Here is a 22,087-nt window from a genome sequence, read left to right on the forward strand (position 1 = left end):
TTATCCAAAATTCACAAAGTTTCCTTTCCCATTAGGGCATGAACACATGACTTCCTTTGACCATTAAAATGTTTGAAATGTTCTGCATTACTGTCACTGTCATCCGGTTGCTCATCGATTTGCTCAAGCCAGCACCAGTAACGTTTCCATTGTGAGATTTGTTGTTACTGCTTTTGGCATATCGGATACACCACAGGTAACTTGCCAGGCTCTGCCGTGTGGGCGAGATACTTCGGTAGCTTTCCGGACTCTCCGAGAGGGGCGGAGGAATCAAACCCTGGTCAGCTGCATGCAAAGCCAACCCCCTACCACTGTGCTATCATTCCAGTTCTGCATCAGTTCTGGGTTATAGTATTTAAGATTTGTTGCATAACTTCACACACTGTCTCCACTGTGTGGAGAGATCATAGGAATGAAGAAAGTTAGGATGATGGATCCATCCCTGTGGAAATACCCAGGAACTTTCACATAAGTGTAAAATTAACTTTTATTGCTTAAGTCACTAAGATTGTGGTGGTGTTTGTTAGCCACCCTGAATGATACAATCTCTTGTCTTTTTTGTTGTTTTTTTGGGTCACACTCAGCGATGCACAGGGGTTACTCCTGGCTCTGCACTCAGAGGTGCTCAGGGAACCATATGGGATGCTGAGAATCGACCCAGGTCTGCCACATGCAAGGCAAACACCCTACCCGATGTGCTATTGCTCCAGCCCCATGAATGATACAATCTCACTAGCTCACTTCGCACTGACCACTAGTCCACTGCTGCAAATTTGTTGCTGTACCAGTAAACGAGGCTTATACCTGGGTGAGCCACAGCCACTGCTGAAGATAAAATCTCACAAGAACATGTGGGAACACCAGAAAGAAATCTGGGATCGTCATGCTGAGTGTCCCAGCCCCTGCATTAGCATTAATGTTTTTTCACACTAATAACTGCTATGACTTATTACCGTGATTTTGTCCATTTCATAAAAGAGGGTTTTAATCTAGAGCACAGCATAACTTTCAGGCCACTAGGAACTTTATGAAAATTCCCATTAAGTAATTGATAATATAGAAATTGGGATAGGAAACTGGATCAGAAAAGGGACATCCTCTTAGTTTCTTACATAACCAGAAGTGATTTCACACCCTTGAAACATGAGCATGTGATCAAAATTTTCCAGGGAAATGGCAGAAAACAAAAGGGGCGGAGTGAATAAATTCACTTTAGAGAATACTTATGTAAGAAGCAGAGAGACAAGCAAAAAAGAGACTTGAGAACTATGGTGACAATACCCATTCATTTGAAGAGCTAAAAATACCTTATCTTCACTGATAAGCTCACTTACACTTAAATATCAAGGATTTTTTTTGTTGGTGGTGGTTTGTTGTTCCTTTGTTTGTTTTTTGGGCCACACCCAGCAAAGTTTGGGGTTACTCCTGGCTCTGCACTCAGGAATTACTCCTCACAGTGCTTGAGGACCTTATAGGATGCCGGGAATCAAACCTGGGCTGGCCCCGTGCAAGGTAAACGCCCTATCTGCTATCCTTATCACTCCAGCACCAACTTTCAAGGTTTTTAGTGATAAAAGAATGCATGACTCCTTAACAATCCATTTACTCTCAGATATTGAAACATATCCTCCATCTAACAGCCAGCTGGACATTATCTATATTAAAGCAAAATGATTTTTTTTAACTCTGTCACTGTCTTCCCGTTGCTCATCGATTTGTTCAAGAGGGCACCAGTAGCGTCTCTCATTGAGAGACTTATTGTTACTGTTTTTGGTATATCCAATACACACGGGTAGCTTGCCAGGCTCTGCCTCACGGGCTCGATACTCTCGGTAGCTTGCCGGGCTCTCCAAGAGGGGCAGAGGAATCGAACTCCGGTTGGCGAACGCCCAACCGCTGTGCTATCGCTCTAGCCCCCAAAACTTATATTTAAAGTTTTGCAGAAGAAACAGAACTTCTCCATAAGCTTGACTTGCTCTGGATAACACTCAATTTCTCAACAAACTCAGTGTATATGTGGGCTCAATCCAGGCACTGTTGGGGGTGATGTCCTCATTCCCAGGCTGGCTGCCTCCACCTGAGAGTCCACTGCACCTCTACAAATTTGTTGGCTTTGTGCCAGCTTGCCTCTCACAAGGATGGCCCTCTAAGAGTAAGTTAACATTGTCCACACCCTAGGTACATGTGCAAGACACAACACTAAGGACTGTACAAATATTCAAAACAGGGATGGGTATTAGTTCGCTGCTAGGCTGGCTAAATGTTAAGAAACTTGCCCAGAGTCAGGTTTTTAAGTGGTACAAGCCAGGTCCCAAACTGAGCTGGCAGTGGGTGCTCCTGGCTACTTAATATGTGGTCCTCAATCCAGCAGCACTAATTTTACCTAGAATTTGCTCAAAACGCAGGGTCTCAGGCCCAAATTCCCATCTACCCTATGAAAAATTGACATTAGCAAAACACCCAGGGGCTTGCTACACATTAAAGTTTGAGAAGTTAGGTACGAAGTCACCCTGCGAAGCATACCCCACTTTTAATGGATGTGGAGAGAAGAAGCCGGTGTTTCCGCCAAGTTCCAACAGGAGATTTACAGAAGAGTTGTCTATGTGTAATGCAAGGGAGAGGAGGGGAGGGAAGGAGAGGGAACGGGAGGGGAGGGGAGGGAAAAGAAAAAGAAATCTGGGCAAGTTCTTGCAGTTTCAGACACTAGAGATCGGCAAGGGTCGGGATCGCTTCCAACAGCAGCAGACACTGAGCTGGGTCTTGAAGCCAGGACATTTTCTTCCATTCATTTCATTAAAAACCGGCGCTGTTTCAAATGGACAAGTGCCCGTGTGTCAATAGGCCAGAGTTAGCTTCCCCAGCCAGAATTCCAATTCCCAAACAGAATCTAAATATCAACAGCACCAACCAGCACGCGGGATTGAAACGCTCAACAGAACTTGCTACGATTATGAACAGCGTTATTTGGCTTAGAATTGCCTACTCTCCTTAAAATAACAACCGTGAGAAAACTAACGTGAACCTCCCCAGCCTCGATTATTCTCGGGTCTGGGCATTCCAGTTGGAGTGCACCGCCCTCCCCAACGCCCCGTCCGGTCCCCCCACTCCATCCCACCTGTCACCCGGGTTACAAGGTACTTAATTCAGGGCGCGGCATGCACCTTCCAAAGATTTCTCATCCAGGCGCACCAGCCACCTTTCTCTCGGGTGGAGTGCAGATAAACCAAGTTCCCGGGCACTTGAATTTAGGTCACCAACTCACCCCGCCTTTCTAAGGCCCTAGCCAGCAGCATGCCACCTTCCAGGGCACCGGCCTGCCGGCGCCTAGGAGCCCACCTCCTTCCCCCGCCCCGCAGCCCCGGGAAGGGGTGGCGTTGGCCGGGCTCTCCCGGGTGGCTTCTCCGCAGCGCGTTGGTGGCCGCCCGAGTCACGTGTGGCGGCGGGGGCGGAGCTCGGCAGCGGGGTGGGAGGAGAAACAAAGCCCCCAGCTGTCAGGGAGCCGCGGCCGACAACCGGAGCAGGTGAGTCAAGTGCATTTAAAGCGGTACCGCCCCGGCGCGCCCCGACGCCTCGGCCCGCCCCGCGCCCGCTACGCCTCCTCTGGCCGCCTGCCGGCTGCGGGTCCCCGAGACCTAGGGATTGGGGGGCTAGGGGGGTCTCCAAGCTCTGGAAGAAGTTGTGCAGAGGTCGGAGTCCCAGCCTTCGGGGATGCAGCCACCAGGCTCCCACCCCTCCCGCCGCTCTCGTTTTCGGGGTGGAAGGGGGGCAGCGGCTGCGCACCCCGGGAAAGAGGAGGGAGTCCGGGCTGCCACGCTGGCAGAGGCGAAGTGGACTGGCTCGGGGTGGAGGGCAGAGGCTGTCCAGGCGCGGGACTCGGGGCGCTGCTGCAGAAGGGGGTCTTGTCGGTGCATGCCGCCCTGCACGACCTCGAGACGTCCGAGTTGGGGCACTGGGACTGAGCGAGGGGACTGGGGGTTGGGGCTCCGGGCGGGCTGCACGCTTTGGGGCAGAGCAGGAAGTGCAGCGCGCTCGAGGCGCCGGCCAGCTGGGGGTGTGGGGGGGGCACACCCTGCTCCCCCCACCCCTCCCCCGCCCTACGGGCGTTCCAGGTGCGACCCCTGTGGCTGGGAGACCGCCGCTCTCCTTCCTCTTCCCGGGACTCCAGCTCGTGTTCCCGGTGTCGGGGACTCCAGAGCCCCGGAGGTGCAAAAGAAAGTAAGCGGGTTTTTCTGCGCCCTGGGGGCGAGGGGGTGAGGGCATCCGCTGGGAGCAGCGCGCGCACTGGGAGAGAGGCCAGCTCAGAGGCTCCCCACTCGGTTTGGGGGAATGATTGATTTTCAGTCCACCGTTGAAAGGAGTGTGCTGGACATCCCACAAAGAGCTAGAAGGCGGGGTGAGCACAGGAAGCGCCCCCGACACTCCCTGAACTTGAAGGGCTCAGTAAGTGGCCACTGGCCGACCCGACAGGGTCAGGGATGCCGCTTCAGTCACTTGCTAGCGCCCGGGCCAGCACAGAGGGAGGAGCTCGGAGGCAGGGGCACTGCGCCTGTTAGATCAGGAAGCGCCTTTGTCCTCACCCCCAGCCCCCTTCTGTGATCCTCCCGGGTCAGTAGCGGGTGGAGTGATTAATAATTCCGATTATTAGCTGTCAGAGTCAGCTCACACTTGCTGTTCCTTTCGTCGCCGGTTTTCTCCCACACCGACTCCCTTGCGGTGCTTTCCCCGAGACAAACAAGACCAAAAAGGGGAGGAAGGAGGAGAGGTCCGGGTTTGCTGTTTGCCAAGGGCTGTTCCCAAGACACGTTTCCACCTCAGTCTTGTAAAGTCAAGGGTTAAGCGTTCCCAGCAGCGCCGCCCGTCCGCCCTGAGCAAACGCAAGAACTTTGCTGATTAGCATAGGATGTGCCCCGGGGCCGCTGCCGGGCGGGCCGCCGGGTGCAGCGAGGTGAAGCGTTGCAGTCCAGTCTTTGCTTGGGATTTGGACTCAGCATCCGCTTTTAATCGGAGAGGACCCAGGTGTACATCTTTGCCGAGCCAGACTGGGGGATGAAGCAGAACAGAGATCCAAAGGTAACGGGAAAGTCGACAAACAACTTTTGAGATGCTTGCCTAGCACCCTAAATGTAGCTACTTTTTTTGACAAGGTGGGGAGTGATCTTGACCTAGCCTCTATTCCTTCTGGAAATATCCACCACCACCACCACCACTATCCGCCATGGCTTTGCTAGCATGCTTTTCTGCCAAACAGGTTATGGTATTAGTTAGGGAGCTATGTTCTGTGGGTCTCCGAAGTAGGAAGTTTGGGAGTCTGCCCACCTTAGGTAAAGTCAGGTTAACTGCTGCATTTCCCTTGCCAGGGTAAAGCGATGTTTCTCCAACGCAAAGGTTCTCAGACTTCACTACTTGTTATAGCCACCTGGAGAGCTTTTGACAGTTTCTGATGTCCAGAGCTCACTCCAAGTCATTTCAGTCAGACTGACAATGCAATGCCAGGGCGTGGGGATGTGTTTTTAAATCCCCAGACGATCACACTGTGCACTGAAGGTGGAGAGCCGCTGTGGCAAAGGACGAGTTCAGTAGCCAGCAGCAACAGCCGTGGCAGGACAGGCTGCCAGTTTAAATATTTGGGTGGGAGGAAAGACGCTGGAGCTGCTGCGGTGCAGCTGGTGGACGCCCTAGAACAGGGAACTGTCATCTGGCAGCTTGGCCGACTATGGCACCTGCCAACTCACTTTCCACCAACTGCTGCTCTAGGGTCTGGTTCCTATTGGAGGGATGGAAGTTCAGTCAGTGCCTGGTTTCCCCACCGTTGTTAAGGAAACGGGTTGAAACTTTTCATTGCATGATGACTCAGTGTAGCAGGCTGTGGGGAAACCCAGCAGAAACTCAGATCGGAGTGGTGAGTCAGCAAGCTGCTGTCCCAGGCGGAGCCCTGGAATAGGAAGTAATTATATCCTGTAGCTTATTGACAGGCTCTTCTTCATTCCTTTGGAAGCCTATTTGAATATCTGATCCCTATCACTCTGCTAGAAGACACTCCTCCTTCCCCTTCCCACTGATTGATCCATTCCCGTAGCGTCAGGTTATTCTCCTGTTAGCTGGGAGAGAACTGGGTCATCTTGACACTTCCTTGATGAGAGGCAAAAAAAAAAAATTATAGGAGAACTATACACTAGATAGAGTTATCAAAATGATGTGAAGTAGAGAGGATGAATTTTCAGTACATAAATTTTGAATCCAAAACTCAACTGCTGTTTGATTACACACTCAGGGTGGAGTAAAAGGATTTATTTAAATAGGCATGGACTAACATTTTGCACAAAATTTATGTTTGCCTTTGACCAAAGGTTTCTGACTTAAAAAAAAAACAGCAAGATATGACCATAAGTAACTTGTCCAAAGATGTACACAGTTTATTGAATGAGCTTATTACTTTTTAATTTTCCTACTAGTTTTTTTTTTTTTTAGGTGGGGGGGTAGGGGCTGGGCCATCCTGGCTGTGCTCAGGGCTTTGCCCTGAGGATCAATTCTGGTGGTGTCTCCAAGGTTCATATGGGGTGCTAGAGTATCAATCCAGGTTGTCATGTGCAAGACTCTTGTCCTACCCCACTGTGTTATCTCTCCAGCCCACTCTGATTCTTTTTTTGTGTTACCGTGGCCTGAAATGCTTTTTTCCTTATTCTTGATTCCTTTTAGAGGGAACAACAGAGCTGACACATGGCAAGCCATCAATTCTGTCAAGTGCTGAACTTTGAACCTCTCTCATAACACCCATCTTACCCTGAATTTCTCGTGCATTAACGTGTCTGCAACCCTCAGAGCACAAAGCACAGGCCTTTAGGATTGTTCCTGATCTCCCAGGAGAATCTTTGTGAGCTAAGCATCCTGAATACATTTAGTTTTGTTATTTTCCAAAACAGACTTTCTGGATATGTGGGAGCCAAAGATTCTTATTATTAAGTGCTGTACATGGTATAAATGGTATCTTGTTTGTCTGCACTTAAATTTTTCAGAGAACAATTTAGCATTCTGAGCATAACTAATAGTTATAATACTGAACTATATTCTTAATTCACTTTATGCAAGTTCACTCTCTACTTATTATGAGGGTGCAGGTACATATATCCAGCTATTGGATGCTAAGAGGAATTTATGAAGAGTTATTTCAGAGTAAGACAAAAGGCAGGTTAATAGGAAAACAGCTTTTTTGGTCTTCTGCCTGTTCTTAGTAAAATAGCATATGAAGGGTGTAGGAGCTGTACAGGAGGCAAGGCACAGTCTTGAATTCAACTGTCCCCATTCAAATCCCTGGCGCAACGTATGCCCCCTTTAGCACTGCCAGGGGTCACTCCTGAGCACAGAGTCAGGAAGAGTCCTACGAGTACTGCCAGGGGTGAGATCATCTCCAAACAAAATAAATAAAATGTACACAGGGGCCAAGGAGGTAGCTCAATATGTTTTGCAATTGAGAGGCCCTGAGTTCCACCCCAGAACCTCCTATCACTCCTCCCAAGCCTAGAACCAACCGAGTGATGGCCCTCACTGGGCCAGAGCGACATCACCTCACCAGGCTGAGCAATAAACTGTCACCCCAGTTGGCCCTGTAGCTAGAAGTGCCGCCCATACCCACCCCCGCCCCCAAAGGGAATAAAGTAAAATTTATATGTACATTTAAATGTTTGACTTATTTAAAAGCAGGAGCTGTAAATGTATTCTTTGGTACATACCATTTAAAAAATAATAAGAGGGGTCAGAGAGATAATACAGTGGGTAGAGCACTTGCCTTGTATACGTGACCAGCCCAGGTTTGATCCCTGGCATTCCATATGGCTCGCTGAGCATCACCAGAAGTAATTCCTGAGCACAGAACCAGGAGTAAGCCCTAAGCACTGCCAGGTGTGACCTCAAAACAAAAAAACTTAAGAATTTCCAATAGCAAAAATGTTGTGACTGCATTCATTCTCATACCTGTGTATCTTAGGAAAGAGAAATCTAGGGACCCGCTTCTGAAATTCCAACTCCATTTTTTTTCAGACATGATATCAAAAGGCTAAAATGTGACTAAAACCTAGCTTCTTAAACTGGATAATAAATCCATGTGGGGTTGTGTGATTTAAAAATTTTTTTTCTTTGGGGCTGGAGCAATAGCACAGAGGGTAGGGCGTTTGCCTTGCACGCGGCTGGCCCGGGTTCGATTCCCAGCATCCCATATGGTCCCCTGAGCACCGCCAGGAGTAATTCCTGAGTGAAGAGCCAGGAGTAACCCCTGTGCATCGCCAGGTGTGACCCAAAAAAGAAAAAAAAATTTTTTTCTTTTAAAACAAATTTTTATATAATTTATTATAGTAAACATTTGATTTGTGCACCTATTCTATATATCTCTATGGGTGGGGTTGCATAAAATTTTCTCCTGTGAAAAGGGGTCACAGTGGAAAACGTTTTAAAAGCCCTGATCTGGAAAGGTGAGACTAATGCAGATTGATGAGAAACTGTTCAGAGGATAGCATATACCATTTACAAGAAGGCCAGAGGGGTGGGGTGGAAAGAAAGAATGTCTGTCAACTCAACTTAAGAAACTCTGACATTTGTGAGAACAGATAGGAACCACCCAGAGTCTATCCTATTTGTTACCTTAAATACATACAACCTTTTGGGGTTTTTAGCATATCAAGATCTAAATAGACTTGGGTAGAAATTATCCCTATAGCACAGTGAAATGCAAAAATTAATTGATTTTTCCAAAATAGCAATACCAATTCTAAACTCTTGGAGTACTGAATCCCCCGAGTGTCTGTTCTGTCACACTTATTGTTTCTTAAATAGGGTTTGATCTAACCTAGACTGAAGACCATGGCTAGACAAGCTCAGTTTTAATTATCCCTTTCCTCCTTAAAACAGGGAAACGGCTAGAGATAGCTCTTTAGGCTGAGGTGTACTTCAAAAGCCAGAGACTGGTTTAATCCCCTGCACCATATGGGACTGGAATGACTCCAGATCACTGTTCCAGGAGAATCTATTGCCTCATGCATCCCCCACAAACGAACAAGAAAAACTACCAGAGCACCAAAGACCCTCCAAAACTGAACCATACCAGTTTGAGTCCAGTGTTACCTTTCCCATATCAGTTCCTCTCTTCCCATTCTAGATTTCTTGCAAATAAAGTAGAAGTTTTGATTTTTTTATCAAGTCCTATAAGCATAAACTCTTGTGTTAAAGGCCCTTAAATCTTAATCTTCCATCCGGCAAAAGTTAAATGCCCTATGAAGCATCTCTACTACATAATCTTCCAACTATACTTCAATCTTTCTGTAAGCACATTCTAGTCACCTAGAGACCATATAGACAGAACTCATTTATCTTCAGCCATCCTAAGCATTTAAAGTAAAACGTATTCTCCTGAAAAGTCTGCCTGTAATTTTCCAAATCTGTCAGTTGCACAAAATTGTTGCTCCAATGTCTGATCTTATATCCCAAGAAGTATTCCAGATCAGGATTTGTTGTGCCAGAGCCTTATAGGAGAGACTTTATGGGTAGATTTGCTTCCCAACACCCTAATACCCCACCGATTTTAAAATAGCTTCTGAAAAACTTCTACAATGACATTAAGATTGTGCTTAGCTGAAGCTCCATGGCTTTATCCATCTCAGGATTCAGAAAGCTATGGCCTATTGCCCCCTCCCCTGCCATTTTTTAAAAACTTAGGAACTAAAAACAATCTTAAAGTTAAAAATCAATAGAAAACTTTTTGTACACTTTCATGGACTAAAATAAAAAAATTAAGTGTCCAAAATAGTTTGTTCACTGCTACTATACTTATTAGCTTCTATCTTGTCTTTGGCTTCTTTTGTATAACTCCAGTTTAGTAAAATAATTACATCAAAGATTAAGCCATAAAGCCTGACACTATTTCCAAAATTTGAAAACCAGTGACTTCTATCACATCAACATTTTCACTTTAAATGAAAACTTGCTCACTTAAAACTGATTTTTATCCCCTCAACATTTTTCTCTATTTAGAGAAGGGGAACTTTTTGGTTATCAAATACAGATCCACTAATCACTAAGGAGTGTTTAGTCTTATTTTTCCATTTTGTGTTTGTTGGTTTATTAGGGCACAATACTATATTTCTAAGTAACATGAGTTATACTGACATTGCCAACTGTAAAACTTCTGAACCTTAAGCCCAAACAGTGCAATGCCAATCTACAAGGAACAAATCATAGTTTCAAGGGCTCTCAAAAATGATGGAGCAAGCATGGCCAAAGTGAGACTTTTTTTGCAAGAGAGGCTTGTTTTTTTTCTTTAACTTGTGAAGGCATTTGTCTTAGTGTTTGAAGGCTAACTGGGGAATTTATTTAGATTTAAACATTTTTTATTTTTCATCTATTTACATTTAGACATTTTTCATTGACTTCAGGCACTTGGAACAGTATGGATGGTGGTTACTTTAAGCATGAGCATATTTAATATGAATTGTTTACTGATTATGATCACAATGATCATTAAGCAAGAATTTGAAATTTCCCAATTCAAAACTAGATCACATTGTGATCCAGAAGTTAAAATTATTTTCCTTCTTCCTAGGTTGGAGAGATTAGTATTGCTGAATATCTAGGAAGTGAAATTTGCAACCACATAACTACATTGCTAGAAACTTGGCCAAAATTTGTATTCTAACTTAAAAACCAAAACTTCCTTCAGTTACAACTTCCTCTTTCTGACGGCTTGTTAAAACCACAGATCATGTGAGTTTCACGCAGATTAATAGAGCATCTTTAAAGGTATCCCATTCAGAATCGATACACTTGCAATTTTGAGTTAAAAGGATAGAAATTCCTTTTCATAAATCAAATAATGCATAATGTATTATATAAATTTCAAGACAGCTGAAATAAGCTAAGTAATTTATTTCTAAAAAAGTGAAAAGTAAATTTACCCCATCCAAGGACTACTAGTAATTGTGTAGATAACATAACAGCTAAGTAACTTAACTCCTTTAATGGGAGAGGAGTGAAGCAGACAACTAAACTAGATTGCTTAATTTCTGTGCCTACTGGATAAGGAACTAGTCCAAGTGAAATGAGCTTTCTTCCCATACCATAAGATATATTTCACATTTTGTTCAATGCATCTTATACCACAAATAAACTTAGCAATCCTCAAAATAATTTTTTAAATTAAGAACTATTTGACTACTGTCTTTTTTTTTTTTTTTTTTGCTTTTTGGGTCACACCCGGGGATGCACAGGGGTTACTCCTGGCTCTGCACTCAGGAATCACCCCTGGCGGTGCTCAGGGGACCATATGGGATGCTGGGATTTGAACCTGGGTCAGCCGCGTGCAAGGCAAACGCCCTACCCGCTGTGCTATCCCTCCAGCCCCTGACTACTGTCTTTTTTAAGAGTGTGAAATTCCATAATTATTAATTGCTTAATCAGAGCATACTCACCATGTATTTGCTAACAAGCAAACTTTCATCCTAACTTGGAATTAATTATAAATACTAAGGTAGGAAAGACTTGATATTTGAAGCCAGTAGAGAGGAAACTAAAAGATGATATTGTTCCTTTGAGATTTGGGGGGAGGGGCTTGCTTGATTTCATTGGGGTTTTTTGTTTGTTTGGGGGCCATAACCAGCGATGCTTACAGGATACTCCAGGCTCTGCACTCAGGAATTAATCCTGGCGGTGCTCAGGGGACCATATGGGATGCCCAGGATTGAACGCAGGTTGGCCGATGCAAGACAAATGCCCTACCAGCTGTACTATTGCTCCTTTTGCTCCATCCCCAGTTCCTGAGTTTTTCTAAAGTACCTCTTTTATTATGTGCTGTACATAAAAGTGAAATCAGAATAGAATTCTAGACTACCTTCTTTTAAAACTGATTCAGCTTTTTCAGCAAGTGAGGAGCAAGTGAGTGAATATCTGCAAACTTCTGATACTTGCCTGCCTTCCCTTAAAGATAACTTTAAATCCAATCAGTTTTGCCAAAATATATCGAAGAAAGCATTTTATAATTCTCAGGGGGACATATCCGGCAGTGCTCAGGATCACTCCTGACTGAGTTCATAGATCACTCTTGGTTGGGCTCAAGGGACCATATGAGGTGCTAGAGGTCAAGTTTGAGTCATCCTCATAAGGCAAGCACCCTACTTGCTGTACTCTCCAGTCCCATAACATAACTAACCAGAAACCACTATCTTCCTTTTTCCACAGAGCTGCTGGGGGAATATAATCAAAGCTTCCTGCTGAGTCCCACCCAGTCTTTGGGCCCTCTGAACACTGCATGGGAGTCCCCACTCCCTCCATCTGAACTAGAAAGTTAGCTATCTTTGTTTTGTGGGAAACTTTAAGGTACTTTCTGTTCTCAGATGTTTTTAATTGGTGTAGTAAAAGTAAATTCTTAGCTCAAGTGAGGTAACATGAATGACCAACTGGTCACATCATATGACTTGGCCAATCTAAGTTTTGTTCCTTGGAAGTCCAATGGTGCTTCGCTGGTCAAGTGAGACCCACGTGATATCAGTATCTGAAAATAAAGCCTTCTGTTTGGATCCCCACTTTTTCTGTCAGAACCTTCTCTTTAACAAGACCCATAGGCACATTAAAATTTAAGGAGTCCATGAATGAGAGAATTTTTTCACATATGAATCTTTATGTCTAATACCATTTGTAATAATCCTTAACAAATTTTCTTTTAACACTGAAGGAAATTTCCTTATATTCACTATCTTCAAAATATGCAAGCACTGTATTTCTATTTCATTTTTATGAAAATGCTAAGTGACTAACATTTTATAACAAACATGTAAATATAAATTTGAAAAAAAAAAGGGGCCTCTAACATGGAGTTGGTAGGCTATTGGGGGCCAGGAGATGAGCTCTTAAGTGATGCTCAGGGGCCCCATCCCAGAGATTCTTGGCTCAGCTGAGTAGTTCAATGCAAGGGCTCAAGGATGTGGTGCTGTGTGGACCCTTTACTCTTGCAGGGCTACACCTGTAGCCCCCGGGGACCATGCAGTGCCATGGATCTAAGCAGAGTTGGTTGCAATGCAAAGCATTTATCTTAAGCCTTGTACTCTCTCCAGCCTCTTGACAAGTTTTTTTTTTTTAAGGGAATCTCGTTTTGTTGTCACCATGAAATGCAGAATTATTCATGATTGGTTGGGTTTCAGGCATACATTTTCCAATACCAATCCTTTCACCAGTGTTCACTTCCCTCCTCCAATTTCCCTCTCCCACACTTTCCAATCTGCCTCTATGAGAAGCAGTTTTTAAAAATATGTTTATGTGTTGTGCTTTACTGTACTGTTGCCTAAAGCGTTTCATACATATCACTGTCCCCTCTCAGCCCCTCCGCCACCTTAGTAATTTCCCCCTCCCTATCATAGCTGCCAGCCCCACAAGGTGGGATGTTCCCTAGTGATTACCACTTCTCACGTTTGTTTCTATTGTCTTGAGGCATTCATTATTCCCGCATTATGTTTCCTTACACTCCACAGGTGAGTGAGATCATTCTGTGTCAGTCTCTCTCCCTCTGACTAACTTCACTCAGCATAATTTTTTCCAGGTCCCTCTTTGTAGCAGCATGACCACCTTTTTTTATGGCCAGTTAATATTCCATTGTATATAAAGAAATTATAATAAAACGTTATCAGTTATTGGATATTTTGGTTGTTTCCCACTTTGGGCTACTCTGTATAATGCTGCAAGGAACATAGGGCTGAAAATGTCTTCTCCATTTTGTGTTTGAGCCCTTTGAGTAAATTCCAGTAAGTGGGTTTACCGAGTCAAAAAAAAGCTCAATTCCCAATTTTATTTTTTTTTTAGAAATATCCCTTTTGTTTTCCAAAAAGAAAACTGACCAGTGGACATCCCACCAGCAGTGAAAGAGTTCCTTTCTACCCCCATCCATGCCAGCACTGTTTGTTCTTGTACTCTTTGATGTGTTCGAGGCTCTGTGGTATGAGATAGCTCATTGTTTTGATTTGCATCTCCCTAATAGTTACACAGAACATTTCTTTATGTGTCTTTTGATCATTTGTATTTCTTCTTGAAGTTTCTGTTCATCTCTTATCCCCAATTTTTTGATAGGGTTGGATTTTTTTCTCCTTCTAAATTTCTACCAGTTCCTTGCCTATCTTGGATAGTAACCCTGTATCAGATAATGGTAATTTCTCCCATTCCATGATTATCTAAATCCCATGGAATGGAGAAATGAAATGATTCTGGTTATCATTTCAAGGTGCAAAGGATTCTTAATTTAATGTAGTCTATATGTTTATTTTTTTTTTTTTTGTACTTTCTGGGTCAGTGGTGTTCATCCTTGATATCTTTAGCTTCCATGTCATGGAGAGTTCTGCCTACATTTTCCTCGATGTTCCTTATGATTTCAGGCCTTGACAAGCTATTTAAAAGTGTTAGATGGCACACACCTTTGGGTCCTCAAATAGTATTTCTTTCATTTCATGTATTTTCACTTACATAAGGAAAATTTATATGCCAAAACCACAGAGATATATTTGTACCCTCAAATTTTCTCTAAAACTAGATGAAGAACAACCCAATTTAATTTAGGACAAATTCCAAATTGCTTTTGTCAAATGTATGGGATTTTCTGGTCTTTTTGGGTCACTCCCTTTGATACTCAGGAATTACACCTGGTGGTCCTTGGGGTCCATATGGGATGCCAGAGATTGAACCCAGGTTGGCTGTGTGCAAGGAAAACACCCACAAGCTGTACTATCACTCCAGTCCCCAAATTTATGTTTTAAAAGAACCAAAAAGGTTTCATGAATCTAAATTCCTTGAATTCAAAACCTCACTTTTCCTTTTTTTAATTAAATCACTGTAAGAAAGACAGAGTTCTTCATGCTTGATTTTCCATGATACTGTTTTCCAACACCCATCCCATCACCACTGCACATTTCCAGTCACCATTGGTCCCAGTTTCCCTCCCATCCTCCTTCCCCCTCCTACTCCATCCCCTGTGGCCTGCCTCTATGGCAGACACTCTCCCACCCTCTACCTCCCCACCCTCGCCTCCTCATTTTCTTTTTAGGCACTGTGCTTTGCAATACTACTACTGGAAGCCTCACTTCTTTATTCTTGTCTGCTTGTGTTTTAGAAGTTATAATTGTGTCATAGAAAAAAATATTGATTGAATGTCTGGTGACTGCCTTAAAGCTTTGCTCAGTGACCTATTTCAGAAAGGTCTGGCAGAGGCTTTCTACGTGGTGACTTATTTGTAAGATGTTCACTCTATGCACTGGGCCTGGAACCATTGAGTACCTGTCTGGGACAAGTACCTGTGGCTCTGAATTCTTGACAACCTCCCCACACACACCTCCCACTACCACCAGCTGCTTTGTTTCCTCATTGTTGAGGGATTGTGAAAGATCCCAAGTCCTGAATTTCTCATCAAGGTGCCCCACAGTGATCTATGAAGTCAAAACACCCAAACACAAGGTTTTATTCGTTTGCCCCCGTGCTGCAGATATGCCCATCGGCTCTGGGTATGCATTGTTATGAGTCTATTTGACAAACATCGTCCTGGAAAGCCTTTCCTCTCCCTCTCCATTTGTTGCCTCCCACAGGCTCTGCGGTCCAGATTAGGTTTCCAAGCTCATCTTGGTTGACCTTGAGTTCCCCACATGTGAGCCTCCCTAACGATTAAAACTGACTGCAGTGTGTTATGGGCTTTACTCAGCCCCACATCCCCAACGTCCAGCACAGTGCTTGATACAAAGCGTTCAATGTTTGCAAGTGCTTCATTTCTCAACACTACTACTTTGTAGATAAAGAATTGCTGGTCAAAATTGTCTTCCCTGCTCACAAAAATGAATACTCAGGTAGGGGTCTATCATCTGCGATGATGCTATCCATGGTAATTTGCCCAGATGGAGTTTGTATAAGTCACCTTATGCCACACAAGGGATAGACTTCCCTTTTGTTGACATTTTTACTTTGCAAAATTTTTCAATGGGAGGAAAAGGAGGGTGTTGGATATTTCTGTGTTCACAAATTTCTAAAAGATCATCCAGAACATTATGCCCTTTGCCTCAATAATTAAATATCTGTAAAACACCTCTGGGAGGAACTTCATTTCCCTAGACAGAAGGGTAAGCACCTGGCTAGTCCGGGTGTTTGGGAAGAGCGAGAATGTGTCAGAATGTGTGAGGAGATGGTAGGGGATGCTTGTAGATGTTAGGAATGAGAAAGTGGTAGAATGCTACGAAACAGCCACTCAGGCAGGTGTTTCACTACTAATCTATAAGATCTCAGCTTGAGATGTCCCTGTGTCCCCCATCTTTTTGTCTAGCCCCAAACTATGTTCAAAGCAAATAACTGATGATCCCTTGGAGAGGTTTACCAGGTTTTTGGTTTTTTTTAGAATCATAAGCAAAGTGAAGGCATTCTCCTCTGGTGTCTCTAAACTTATATTTAGTCTCTGTAACAACTAAACTAACAACTTACTGACTCCAGATCCACTGGTTTCCATTGTAGACAGGTTTTGTGTGTGTGTGTGTGTGTGTGTGTGTGTGTGTGTGTGTGAATTAGGATGGACAATCTTGGTTGGTGTGGGGGAGGGGCTTAGCTCTGGATGCTGCTGTTTTGAAGTTGCAGAAGACTCATTGGTCTTTAGAGTAACATGTGCCCAGAAACAAGAAACATCTGTCCTACAGGGCTATTGTTTGCCTTATTTGAAAGGAACAAGAGGCTCCTGGTACAGCTTACCAACAGCTCTCACAATTAGGTACACAGACCACAAGGAGTATAATTATAGTCAAGAATATGTGGCCTTGTTCATTCCCCATGGGGGTTCTATCACTGCTTTTACCAATCCACCATAGACACTAACTCCAGTCTGACTTCTGAGTTGGTAATATTTCTCTCATAGAGGATTGTATTAGGTTGTCTTTCTGTCCTAAACTGCTTATGTGTCTGCAATAATGCTATCCATGGTAATTTCCCCAGACCAGGGGCCTTGGGTGGAGTTTCTATCAGTCATCTTATGCCTCTTAGTGTAATTTGTTGGGCAATATGACGCAGATGAGCCACGCAAGATGGGTAGAACAATGGTTGTGCTCTCCACACACTGCAATACCAAGCCTAAGTCCATTTGAGTCATAGTTTCCTATAGGATTGGTGGCCCATCCCAGTGGAGTTATTTAACAATATTTTTGTAAGGCTTGGTAGTTATTTTAAGGGTTGCTTTTAGTATCTAAGTCATGTGTATTTTTTGGTTCATATTTTTAAAGTCTGTTTTAAAGTACTTAATAGTTCATGACTTTGGGGATTTGGTTTAATTTGGGGGCCACACTCGACTTTGCCCAGGGTTTACTCCTGGCTCTCATTCCTGGCTTAGTGATAACTCCTGCTGAGACTTGGGCAAACATGTGGTGTCACAGTTTGAGCCCAGGTGGGACTCATACAAGCCAAGTTCCTTGCCCCCTGCCCCCTGTACTGTCTCTCTGGCCCTTAACTTTGGGTTTTAAAGATCCTATTTTTCATGATTTTGGTTGAAAAACTTATACATTTCTCTATCTGAAGAATTCTACAAATGTGTTACTTATTACCATGAATACAGACTAACACTGTATCACTGTCATCCTGTTTTGCATTGATTTGCTCAAGCATGCACCAGTAACGTCCCCATTCGTCCCCGTCACATGCTACTGTAGCCCAATGGTATATTGAGGGCTCTTTCACGGTCAGAGGAATGAGGATCATCATTTATTACTGTTTTTGGCATATCAAGTATGCCACAGGTAGCTTGCCAGGCTCTGCCGCGCGAACGGGATACTCTCAGTAGCTTGCCGGGCTCTCCGAGAGGGATGAAAGAAATAGGCTCTATTTAACTTTTTCACACTGTCATCCCATTGCTCAGCAATTTTTTCGAGTGGGCACCAGTAACATCTCTCATTGAGAGACTTATTGTTACTGTTTTGGGCATATCCAATACGCACGGGTAGCTTGCCAGGCTCTGCCGCGCGGGCTCGATACTCTTGGTAGCTTGCCGGGCTCTCCGAGAGGGGCGGAGGAATCGAACTCGGGTCGACTGCGTGAAAGGTGAACTCCCAGCCGCTGTGCTATCGCTCCAGCCCTAGAAACTAGAAGAGCAAGTTAATTCTAGTTATGAAGTATTACAGAAATTAGAATGAAGAAAAGCAGCAACAGGGGTCTTTGTGGTGGCGGAATTTCCAGTCAGCCACCATTGCTTCGGAGCACAAGGACTAGGAAAAAGAATTTGTGCTTCACCTGTCATTTCAGAGTATTGCCTCATTGTCGATTTTTCCTGCATCAGAGGCTCCCCCGTCTGTTCAGGTGATTCCACGGAGCCACCTGCTGATCCTCGGGAATTGCAGAAGTTGCAGACGATGGTGACACGCCATCTGACAAACTGTCCTCAGAACTGAAATTGCAGCTTCAGGGGTTTTCACTGCAGCAATTTGATTAGGCTTTTTTTTTGTTTTTCTGTCACACCCGGTGATGCTCAGGGGTTACTCCTGGCTGTGCACTCAGAAATTACTCCTGGCTATGCTCAGGGGATCATATGGACCAACGGTATATCTAAGACGAGAAAGGCCTTCACTCAATTGTCAGCCCTTAAATGGCACAGGGATACTCATACTGGAGAGAAGCTTTATGTATGTCAGGAGTGTGGGAAGAACTAACTCATCCTCACAGCTGAATAGACATAGGAAAATTCAGACTGGCCAGAAAACTTATAATTAATAGGCATATGACTACTCATACTTGAGAAGACTTGTATACGTGAGAAGTGCGGGAAGGCCTGTAGCAAATCCTCATATTAGTGTACATGGAATTCGCACTGGTGTGAACCTTATCAATGTAGGGTGTGTAGAAAGGCCCTCGCTCATTTCTCAGTCCTTAAAAACCATACGGGAGAGAAGCCTTATGAGTGTCAGGAGTGTGGGAAGGCCTTTAGCTCATCCTCATTGCTCAGTGTACATAGAACTCGTATGGGAGAGAAGCCTTGTGTGTCGGGAGTGTGGGAAGACCTTTTGCATATCCCCAGAAATGACTAGACAGCAGAATTCGCACTGGCGAGAAACCTTATCAATGTAAGGCATGTGGAAAGGCCTTCACTCCTTTGTCAGGCCTTAAGAGCCATATGAATACTCATGCTGGAGAGAAGACTTATGTTTGAAAGGAATGTGGGAAGGTCTTCAAGAACTCAGGCCTTTTTAGGCATAAGAAACTACAGTGGCGATAATTCTTAGGTGTGTCCAGAGTGGGAAGGCCTTCGTATGCCTCTCAAGCCTTAGGAAACACAGTAACATTCATACTGGATGACTCCATCCCCTAATAATAATCCCCAAGTTCAGGACTAACCCCCTTCAAAAAAAATAAAGTTTTGCTTGAACAAGGTTAAAAAAAAAAGCAGCAACAGCTACCAAAATATTCAAAAGAAAACATGAAGAATGATAAAGAATGTTTCTTTAATATCCTTTTTTTTAAAAAAAGTGATCTCTTCAAATGATTGCCAGTTGGGCAATCCTTGTTTTTAATTTATGTCCAGCAAGTCCATTTAAAGTGATTGCTGAGGGAACTGGTTGTTGTCCCAGCTCTACTTAAAGTGGAATCCAAAACAACTCAATTCCCCTGTGGCTTCTAGTTTCATCAGTCCAAAGAAGGTATTACTTTTACCTATCCTTTACCTAGAAGATAGCCTCCAATCCATCTTAGAATAAAAATAGAAAACATGAGAATTGTTTTCTTTGGAAAAGCCATACTTTTTTTTTTTTTTTTTTTTTTTGCTTTTTTGGGTCACACCTGGCAATACACAGGGCTCACTCCTGGCTCTGCACTCAGGAATTTCCCCTGGCGGTGCTCAGGGGACTGTAAAAAACTAAAGCTCACTGAGGGGCGTGAGCACTCGAGGGCTCTCCGGGCGGCTCTGTCTCACCACCCGAGTCCGGTGCCCCAGAACCGCTGTGTGTGCTGTTGGTCGAGGGCAGGCGACGGAAGGAAGAAGGCCACACTGGTTGCTCGATCAGTTTATTTGATTCTCTCTCTCCGCTTCTCTCCCACTCTCAGTCTCTCTCAGGATCTCTGATCTGGCCTGTGGATCTGGCCCCCCAACCCACTCTTACAGCCTAGTTAAATCTCCACAGCATGAGGGGGTTGGGGCGTACACCTAGGTGTGGTCACCATCAATAGGGTAAGGTTCCTTTCCCTTAGGGGCTGCTTCTCCTAGGACTTAATTCTCTTTCAGCAGGAGGATCCACCCAAGGGCGGAGTCCCATGAATGTGTTTCTCTTCTCAGCCAGCAAACATAAGAATTCATAATATTAATTATTTTGTATGGACACAATAAGAGATGCATTAAAGCTTATAGAATTGCTCTCCTGAGGCCATCTCAATCTCAGACTACAGTGCTCAGGCCAGATCAGTCTTTCCTATCCCTGGCAGGGTCCCAGTCTCATAATTACTATTGGATCATGACAGCATTTGTCTATGATCAAGCTCTTAACTTATAGTTAAGAATTAGGCACTTTCGCCAGGCCCATCTCGATGCCAGGGTAGCACATAACTCACCGCTTGCCCTGGATCCTTCCCGTCCCACGTCGGGGACCCTGCTTTGGGGTGCTAGGAACTGAGGGCAACTGAGGTTTAAGTGGAGAAAGCAGATGCCCGGGAGGGAATAATATTCGAGGCCAATTAATTCCCAAGTTATAAAAACATAATATTGTCTTCTTGTGTCTATACAAAACAGACATAGCTTTAAAGTAAATTATTCAAAAGGCACAAGAAGAGGAGAAAGGCAATATTAACTTATATAATATAAATTCAGTATCCTAGGAAGTTCTGACCTTACAAATTAGCAGAGTCAGATTAAGGGAAAGCCGCGGATAAACTCTTTTGGGGAAGAGAGCATGGAGAAATGATTATAGCTAAAACAAAGGGATGGGTGAAGAGTCGGGAACACCTTGATGGGTGAGATTGGGGTAAGCCTAAACTCCAGGGAAAACTGGGACAAGCTACTTGTGGCAAGGAGGGAAAAGACAAAGTAATGTCATCCTACAGGGGACCACATGAGATGCTGGGAATCGAACCCGAGTCGGCCATGTGCAAGACAAATGCCCTACCCACTGTGCTATCACTCCAGCCCCAAGCCATATTTTTTCAAAACAAGATGAACAGTTTTGATAGTGCACAGTACACTGAAACAGAGAAGTGGTGAGAAGATTCAGAATTCCGTTTCATATCTGCAATTTCATATAGCAATGCCAGTGTTGCTCCTTGTATGAAAGCAGTGTAATTCCTTTTTGAGATTTTATTTTTAAAGACCCATTCAAAGTCTTGCTGGGCTCACTTCCCCCGTGCATCCGGTTGTTGGCATTGGGTGGTCTCTTCATCAGTTGGCCTTGGCTGAAAAAGAACTCTTAATCTGTGTGAGCTAAGGGAGGAAATGGAAAAAATCAGGACTACTGACCCGGTCTGCCAGTGAGCTATTGTGTGCTTCCCCCAATACAGGCAAAGACAAGTCTGCATCCCTTGGTTTCGTGTTGCTGCACAATCGCTGGACACCAATACAGTCCAGGATTAAGGCACAGACAAGGACAAGAAGAAACTAGATTTAAAAACTAGTAGGCCAGGATTGTGATTCTAAAGTGGTAGAACATGTGGTAGAACCTTGCATGTGTGAGGGTCTGCGTTCTTACTCAGCAACATAGAATACTGCTGGAGTGTCTCTGCCACCCCTCCACATCCTAATACACAAACAAAAACCCAGCTGCTTTCAGCCTCTTATCAAACTGTAGCTGAATGTACTAGCAAATACAGAAGGCTGCATGTCAACTGTTATGGCCAGAGGTGGGAATATTACCCTGGAACCCTCATTGTGATGCCAAATTAATGCTCAAGGAGCAGGTGGGAGCAGTGATTCTGAGCAATGCTCTACCCTGATCTGGTAACTGTGATATGGCCCAATACTGTGCAGATATACCAGGCTAATTGAGTTCTCTTATCCAAAATGGTGCTTTATGTGTTCTGCAGAAATGGTCTCACAAAATCAGTTTTTAAAGTTATTCCAAGCAGAATCATAGTTTAATGCCAC

At 44.3% G+C, this 22,087-nt stretch overlaps 1 protein-coding gene across 1 annotated transcript in view; it reads left to right on the forward strand.

The window, feature by feature from the left end:
- Positions 1–3,436: 3,436 nt before the first annotated feature.
- MAPRE2 (microtubule associated protein RP/EB family member 2) overlaps positions 3,437–22,087 on the forward strand; it is a 176,441-nt gene continuing 157,790 nt past the window's right edge. The window contains exon 1 of the mRNA XM_055125543.1: positions 3,437–3,521. The gene's annotated coding sequence lies outside the window, so the exon portion shown is untranslated. The remainder of the gene's footprint in view (positions 3,522–22,087) is intronic.

The sequence above is a fragment of the Sorex araneus genome, chromosome 2, assembly GCF_027595985.1.
Source record: "Sorex araneus isolate mSorAra2 chromosome 2, mSorAra2.pri, whole genome shotgun sequence".
NCBI classification, from domain to species: Eukaryota; Metazoa; Chordata; class Mammalia; order Eulipotyphla; family Soricidae; genus Sorex; species Sorex araneus.